Here is an 8,020-nt window from a genome sequence, read left to right on the forward strand (position 1 = left end):
GCACAAGCAGGGGAGGGGCAGAGAGAGAGGGAGACCCAGAATCCGAAGCAGGCTCCAGGCTCCGAGCTGTCAGCACAGAGCCCGACGCAGGGCTCGAACCCACGAACTGTGAGATCGGGACCTGAGACGAAGTCAGATGCTTAACCGACTGAGCCACCCAGGTGCCCCAACAATTTCCATTTTTAAATTTACCTTGTTCAGTTCTCTCTCACTGAATCCTTTCCGGAAGTCCTCTCTGGAAGGTTCTTCTCATTACTGGCACACATGCTTATTTTACACTCCCCAGTAATGGGAGAAAGCGAGCTGCGTGGAAATGCACGGACCCGGGGGTGCCGAGCTTAGGCTGTGCTGAGGCCTCTGCTCCTGGGACGCCGGCTCAGCCCCTCCCCCACGTCTTAGATCGGGACAGGACCCTGGTGTCATTTAGTACAATGGAGTCAAACCCAGTTTTCTTTTCTACAAGTACAAAACAGACAATTTCATAGCCCCTAAATAAACACGTGTGCATTGTACCCACACGCATACGTTCACACGCACTTAAGACTGAAGAAGTCAATATGTACAATGAGGTTAGACTGCACACCACTGTGATCACAGTGCGTAGCACGTCTTCTGTACGGGACGATGTTGAAGTACAAGTGGAAGGCGCGCTGACGACATTTACTGTCCCACGGTACTGTCCTCGAGACACAGGTGGCCCCGGGCTTGGTGAGCAGACCCGTGGTGATGCCAGAGACCCAGGCCCTCCATTCTTTCTGGCCTGCCTCCTTGGCCAGTGGGAGGTGAGGAAATGTGTCCGTCGAGGCCACAGTCAAGCCTGGGCCGTTCTAGGGGTCATATGCCTGTGACCTCAACTTTCAAGGAAGACGGATGTTGCCTCTTGAACTCCTGAGCTTTTAAAAGCAAAGGAAGCCTTTCCCAGAAGCCTAAGGGCAGGTTGTTCTTTGGGTCGACCTGACCCGGACGGGATTCTGTGCCATGTGAAGGTTGTCCCGGAGACATGTCACTGGGGTGAGCGGGGTGGGACAGGTGGAGGGGCGAGCCAAGTGTTAGCCACCCACCGTGCCTGCCCACCGTTCCCTCCGTCTGTGAGATTCCATGAGGCCAGTGAGATTAGACATCCATGGGACTCTCAGCAAGAGTTCACATCTACGACGAACCTACTCAGGTCTGGAAGTCTAGCCATGCTTTGCCTACAGACGTAGACAGAGCAACACAGGACACACTTAGGGACACAACTCCTGTGTGGGGTCCATCCAAGCCCATGGTCAGCCACGGGGAGCCACGGATGGAGCTGAAGCATGGCTTGCTGTCTGTGCCTGTGAATTGTTCTCCCATTATTGTGACCCCTGTACGTTTCTTTCCTGAAGCCGGGCACCCCTACTCCCGCTGATGGCCCGTGTCAGGCAAGAGCCCCCTCAGCCTCCGACCACCAAGCCTGAGACCCCAGACCTGCCCTCCCTGTGACAGGGAGGAAGCGTCCCCGCGCTGAGACCAGAGGCTGCTTTCCTGCCGGGGACCACGTACCCTTCCTTGTATAAAGTCTCCGCTTTGCCACATACATCCTCTCTCTTCTGCAGTATTTTCCATCTCCTGGATTGTTTTCATGTGCACGCGAACATATTCTAATATCTCCTTCTAAAATCGGGGCGCCTGGGTGGCGCAGTCGGTTAAGCGTCCGACTTCAGCCAGGTCACGATCTCGCGGTCCGTGAGTTCGAGCCCCGCGTCGGGCTCTGGGCTGATGGCTCAGAGCCTGGAGCCTGTTTCCGATTCTGTGTCTCCCTCTCTCTCTGCCCCTCCCCCGTTCATGCTCTGTCTCTCTCTGTCCCAAAAAAATAAATAAACGTTAAAAAAAAAAAAATTAAAAAAAACCCAACAAACAGATGCCCTGCTGTCTTGATCTTACGCCCTTGTTCAGTTTGACTGTGTCTTCATTCCAAACGCCTTGGGATGGCTGCCCCGCCGTCCCGCCGTCCCTCCGCCCCTTCCGGCTGTTCTCTCCTGAGTTGCCTTGAAGAAACCGCGTGCCTCACCTCTCTGCCTACCCAGCTCCTGCCGAGGCCACCGCGACCCCCCGTCAAGCACCGTGCTGGCGTCCTTCGCCTCTGTGCCCCTTGGCACTGCTGGTCCTCTGGCTGCAAGCACTGTCCCAGCTTGGCTGCCAGCATCGCTCACCTGTCCCTTGTCCTCGCCAGCTCCCCGGCTGCCTCGTTCCCGTCATTCCTACTGGCTCCTCCTGGATGCGAATTCTGGGGCGATTCGAGGGCGTCTTCTCACGCCCAGCTGCACTGTCCCTCAGCGACTGTGTCCACTTGGCCACCCTAAGGAGCATCACTGTGCACAGAACTGTGGATCAAGTAGCCTGGGCCTGGCTGAATGCCCCTGCGTGGTTGCACGTCCGTGTCCCACGGGCACTGCAGCCCCAGTGTCCAAAGGTGTCCTTGATCTCCTTTGCCTCAGACCTGCTGCACACATTCTCTACCTTTCGAAATGAACAGGTCCGCCATTCTCCCGTGCTCAGGTGGGAAACACAGGGCTATCTCTTTCTTTCACCCCATCGCCTGCCCCCAACACCTCTCTCCCTGATCCCGGGCCCCTCCCTCACCCACAGCCTGTCCCCTGAATCACCTGCTCTTACCTGGGTTACTGGAAAAGCCTGTTGGCCTCTCCTCTTGTCTTGCCGCTTGACAAGGTAAGGGCAGCCAGGGAGGGCTTTTCAAATGTAACTCATATCACATTTCACATTATTCTGATCATCATGTGCTCCCAGTGGCTGTCCCTTGCCAACAATAAAGTGCACACACACACACACACACGCACACTCACACACTCACACACTTTCCGCTGTGGTTCTCAAGAGACAGCACGGAGTGTCCGTTTTATCAATGGAAAAAAACCCTGAGCCCTTTCTGGCCATAACGCGCTCAGGCCGTCACGTAATCCTGTGTGTAATAATAACTAAAGTTTTAAACCATTCAATCCCTGTGTGGCAGGAAGAGTTCCAAGGCAGGTGCTATTATTGTTCTCATTCTGCAGATGAGGACACTGAGATTGAGATGCTTCGTGAGCTGTCCGGGTGACACAGCCACAGGCACCGGGACCCCGTGGTGAGCCCGTGCAGCCCGGTTCCATGCAGTCGGACCCTGGATGGGGGAGGTGAGCACACTGGAGACTGAGCTGGGAGAGCTGCGCTGGACGTTTATGGAGGGGAAGGGGCAGCCTGCCCACGGGAGCTCCCAGGGATGCGGGGAGGGGCCGGGCAACTAGGGATGGGACCCCAACGAGGGAGTGTGACTGGGTGAAGGCAGCCGGCTTACTCCTGTGGACCGCGCTCAGGGGCCAGGGAGAGGTCCTCTGGTCCTCACCAGCTGTCTGAGCAACGCATCTCTGCCTCCACTGGGGACCCCGCGCTGTTGGCACCAAAGCCATCACGTCACCGCCGCGCTGAGCACGCAGCCTCCATGCCCGTCGGTATCAGGAGAAGAAAAATGCTTTCTGTTCCACGAGCACCTGTGGCTGCTACAGGCTCACTTCCCTGGGACAGACCAGCCTCCTTCGCCACCCTGCGCCCTTGAGTTTGTGTCATCTCAGAGCCACAAGCCTCTTCTCCAGAAACGCCCAACTGGCACTCATGCCTTCTTGCATTATGAATGGAAACAACGTGCCTCTTTTCCTGGGGAATTTTGAGGACTAACCAGTGGAATTGAAAGGGGTGATTTGGTCATGGGGGTAAAGCGGCCTTTGCTAACAAAATGGGTTTGCGTTTCCTGTGGCCACGCCCAGGGCCGCTTCTGTCCAGCTTTCACAGTGAGGTGTGTTATCTGAGCCCAGGGAACCGAAGGAGATGGCTCGAGAGGTTAACGGGAGGGAAGGGAAAAAATCGACTCTTCCACCCAAAATACCGCCGTTGCGTTGATAGCGGCCATTTTAAGATTAGGAAACAAAGCTTCCTATGCTGTTGTGTCCACTTCTGCCAACCAGAGTTTGTTTAATTTTTCCCCCCTCTGGATGCAGAGATCGTGATTAATCAGCTAGCCAAGCCAGGTTTTATGAGATCGGGTTCTCCATAGCTACAAATGGGTCGTGGCTGCTGTTTATCCTTACGGTCGTGGCATCAGCAAAACATAATGTGAAAAGCTGGAGCTGAAAAGTGGTTTCGAATGGAACGTAGATGACTGTTTAGTGGGTGGGTCAGTCAGAGCCCGTGTGGCGGTGTTGACAGCAGGGTGTGGCCAGAGTTCTGTCACGCTGTCCTGGGCTATGTGACCCCTCGCTCCTATGGAACAGTGGGGTGTCAGTCCCCGATCGTTCTGGAATTTTCATGCTGGGGCCCAGGGGCGGCATTATGGTGAGAAATTGGACTGGGGTCGTGTCTCGAAACTGTGTTTCCATGGCGAGAGATTTTATTTAGTTGGTTTTATTTGGGACATTTTTGGGGGGGACCTGATGGAGACTCAAGGGACTAGGCCTTCTCTCCTTGTGGCCGCTCTGAAGGTACACATCTCCGAATTCCAGAGGCTACCTGCACAAGTGGACATGTCATCTTATAGACAGAAGCCACACGTGAACACCCCCCACCCCCGCTCTTCCCCAGCTGTGCTAGCATCACAATGTGGAACCTGATGTGAGGAGCTCAGACGTCAACCAGCCTTCCTTCTTTAGACGCCTAGGGCTCTACCGCCAAGACCTCTGTATTCTCAGACCCTCAGGCCAAGGCCGTGTCTTACTCTTCCTTTGTTGCAATTTCCGTCTTCATTCGGATGGTTTCTAAGATACTGTTTTAAAAAAGCCTTTACCTGGAAGTAATTATTTCTTTCTCAACAATGTGCCAAAAAGTAGCTCTGAGTTTCTGATGTTTATTTTTTAGAAATATTTTCGGGTTGACTCTCAAAACACGTTTATATAGATTCACAGCTGCTAGCTCCCCAGGACTTTTACCTTGCTCCCCCTTTCCCAGGGAGACCAAGGCCCCATCCTCTGGGCTGAGACCATGACCATCTGGTGCAGGGTGTCATCTCCGGCATCTGGAACGTTCAGACATCTCCTCAGGATGGATGTGTGCAGGAATCACAGGAAAACCTGGGGACGGAGATGATTCATTCAGAACCTTTTAAAGCCTAAAGCGGGTGGTATTTTCTGAGAAGCTCTTTGAGGTGCGTCAAGTTGAAGCAATCAAAAAACAGTCACAGTGAAAAATAAGGCTATGAACTTGACTTCTACCTATATGCAATACATTAAGCCTAATGGAGATATCCAAAGCATGCATTTGCTCTAGTGAGTTTATTTCCTTATTTCCCATCTATTCTAGAAATGGTCTCAGATGCTTACAGTAAAGGCGGAGCTACAAGGTTAGTAAAGTATGCCTGTAGCATCGGGAACGTGGAAAGTAGAGGCAAATGCACCGACATTATGGTGTAATAGGGGTGTGGCAACAAGAGCAAAAAAAGGCAACACACAACATGGGACCCACTCACTCGACAAATACTTGTTTAAACCCTGTTACGAACCACACTCCGAGGTGCGCGATATGGCGAAGGACAAAGGACTCATTTGTTGGGATTCATCCTTGCCTCTTCCCCTTTCCCCAAAAGACAAACATGGCTTTACTGAACCACACTGGTAAGTGACTGTGGAGACTCTAGAATTTTGCCCCGTGGATAAGGGGATGTATTTCTCCCCTCTAAAATTTGAGAACAGATATTCTGAATCACCTTCACCATGGAAAAACTTCAGTATCAAGGCCACGGAACATGCCAGTGTGAGTGACGGGGTCCCTGGGGTGGATCTCACGTTTGCCCAGAACACACACACGGATGGACAGCACTCTGTCACAGTTTAGGACATATGGCATGATTTGTATGATGAAAATCATTTTATTTTATTTATTTTTTTCCAATATATGAAATTTATTGTCAAATTGGTTTCCATACAACACCCAGTGCTCATCCCAAAAGGTGCCCTCCTCAATACCCATCACCCACCCTCCCCTCCCTCCCACCCCCCATCAACCCTCAGTTTGTTCTCAGTTTTTAAGAGTCTCTTATGCTTTGGCTGTCTCCCACTCTAATAATTTTAAAAGACCTACTGTAGGGGTGCCTGGGTGGCTTAGTCGGTTAAGCGTCTGACTCTTGATTTCGGCTCAGGTCATGATCTCACAGTTCGTGAGTTGGAGCCCCATGTCGGGGGGATTCTTGCTTGAGATTCTCTCTCTCCCTCTCTCTCTGCCCTTCCCCCTGCTCCCTCTCTGTCTTTTACCCAAAATAAATAAATAAACTTTAAAAAAAATTACAAAAAGACCTAATGTAAAGTATGGACTTTGGGTGACAATGACTTGTCCAGGAAGGTGCGTTGATGGTGACAGGTGCACTGCTCTGGGGTCGGGTGTTGATGGCGGGGATGCAGTGCGTGTGTGTGGCGGGGTGTATGGGAGCTCTCTGCGCTCCCGCTCGGTCTTGCCGTGTACCTAAATCTGCTCTACAAAGTACAGTCTATTCAAACATCGACAATGACAGCAGTGATAAAAGTATTCGAAACCCAAGGTTTCCCTCACCGTGTTCTCCGGCCTCAAATACGCACCCTCGCTGGCCCCCCTTCCCCCGTGCCACGTCTGTGCTGCCCCCTTCCAGTTCTGCCCTCAGCTATTGAACTTCAGATCTTTCCATCACGTGTCAAAATAAATACAGTCTCTCAGTTATAGGATACCTTTATCCTCCCTCGCTGCCCGCAGACTTCACAGGAGACCATACCTTTCGTCTCCACAAGAAGAAAGAAGGCTGTGATCTCCATATTGCAACACTTTTATTTACCTTATCTGTAATATAATTAATAGATGACTATGCGGCGATCAAGGCCGTTTCAAAGAGAATGAGACAGCTTCATATGAAACTTGCTCTTTTGAATCAGTCCAGGACTCTATCAAAGTCTGTGTGATAATTTCATGTAAATCCTGGTGTTCGAATCTGTATCTTTTAACCTGTACCTACCATTTTTAACACAGTGCATTTCAAAGACATCGGAGCCTGGTCTAATTTGTATTACAGAATTTTAGTATAATCGGCAAGCAGCACATCACACTGATTTCTTGGAATTACTGTGGAAGCTCCTTATAAAGACATTCACGGATGTCTCAGATGGTCCTCTCGCAAGGGCTATGATGGGGGAAACCACATCCTTAGGTTAACACCTTCTGGCTTCCGGCAGTCAAGATCCTGCCACGGATATTTGGATTGTGAAACAGGTCCGGAGGTCTTGTAGCATCTAGAGTTGCCCCACCATGGGCACGAACAATTGTAACCCATCACCATTTGGACCTCCAGTTATTTGTTTAGCGATTCTCCTTTGCTTAATTGGGACAAATAACGTGTTTTACAAATTTTGATTCCGTCAGCATTACTGTTCCTCTCATCGGTCCATCTCCTGGGCTTTCCTACTCATTCACTCACCAGTGCAACTTACAGCCACAGACGTTTACGTGCTCACAGGTCTGGAGGCCAAAAGTCCAAAGTTAAGGTGTCATAAGACTGCGCTTCCCACCTCTTTCAGCTCATGGTGGCTCCAGGGGGTTCTCAGTTTGTGGCCGCGTCACCCCGGTCCCTGCCTCTGTCCTCACCTGGCCTCCTTCCCTGTGTGTCTGAGACTCAAATCTCTCTTTGACTCCCTCATGTAAGGACACCTGTCATTGGATATAGAGCCCAGCCTCAGTCCAGGATGGTCTCATTCAGAGACTTTTCTTTTTTTTTAATTTTTTGTTTAACGTTTTGTTTATTTTTGAGACAGGGAGAGACAGAGCATGAACAGGGGAGGGTCAGAGAGAGGGAGAGACAGAGTCCGAAACAGGCTCCAGGCTCTGAGCCGTCAGCACAGAGCCCGACGCGGGGCTCGAACTCACGGACCGCGAGATCGTGACCTGAGCCGAAGTCGGACGCTTAACCGACCGAGCCCCCCAGGCGCCCCTCACTCCGAGACTTTTAACTATCATATTTGCAAAGACCCTTTTCCCAAAGAGGTCGCATTTACAG

At 51.6% G+C, this 8,020-nt stretch overlaps 1 long non-coding RNA gene across 1 annotated transcript; it reads left to right on the forward strand.

Moving 5' to 3' along the window:
* The first annotated feature begins 1,880 nt into the window (after positions 1-1,880).
* LOC121042281 (uncharacterized) lies at positions 1,881-5,439 on the forward strand. Its single transcript, XR_005796077.1, has 2 exons — positions 1,881-3,158; positions 4,497-5,439. It is a non-coding gene; the product is annotated as an uncharacterized LOC121042281 (long non-coding RNA).
* The last annotated feature ends 2,581 nt before the right edge of the window (positions 5,440-8,020 follow it).

Source organism: Herpailurus yagouaroundi, unplaced genomic scaffold (assembly GCF_014898765.1).
Source record: "Herpailurus yagouaroundi ecotype Mexico unplaced genomic scaffold, PumYag 29, whole genome shotgun sequence".
NCBI classification, from domain to species: domain Eukaryota; kingdom Metazoa; phylum Chordata; class Mammalia; order Carnivora; family Felidae; genus Herpailurus; species Herpailurus yagouaroundi.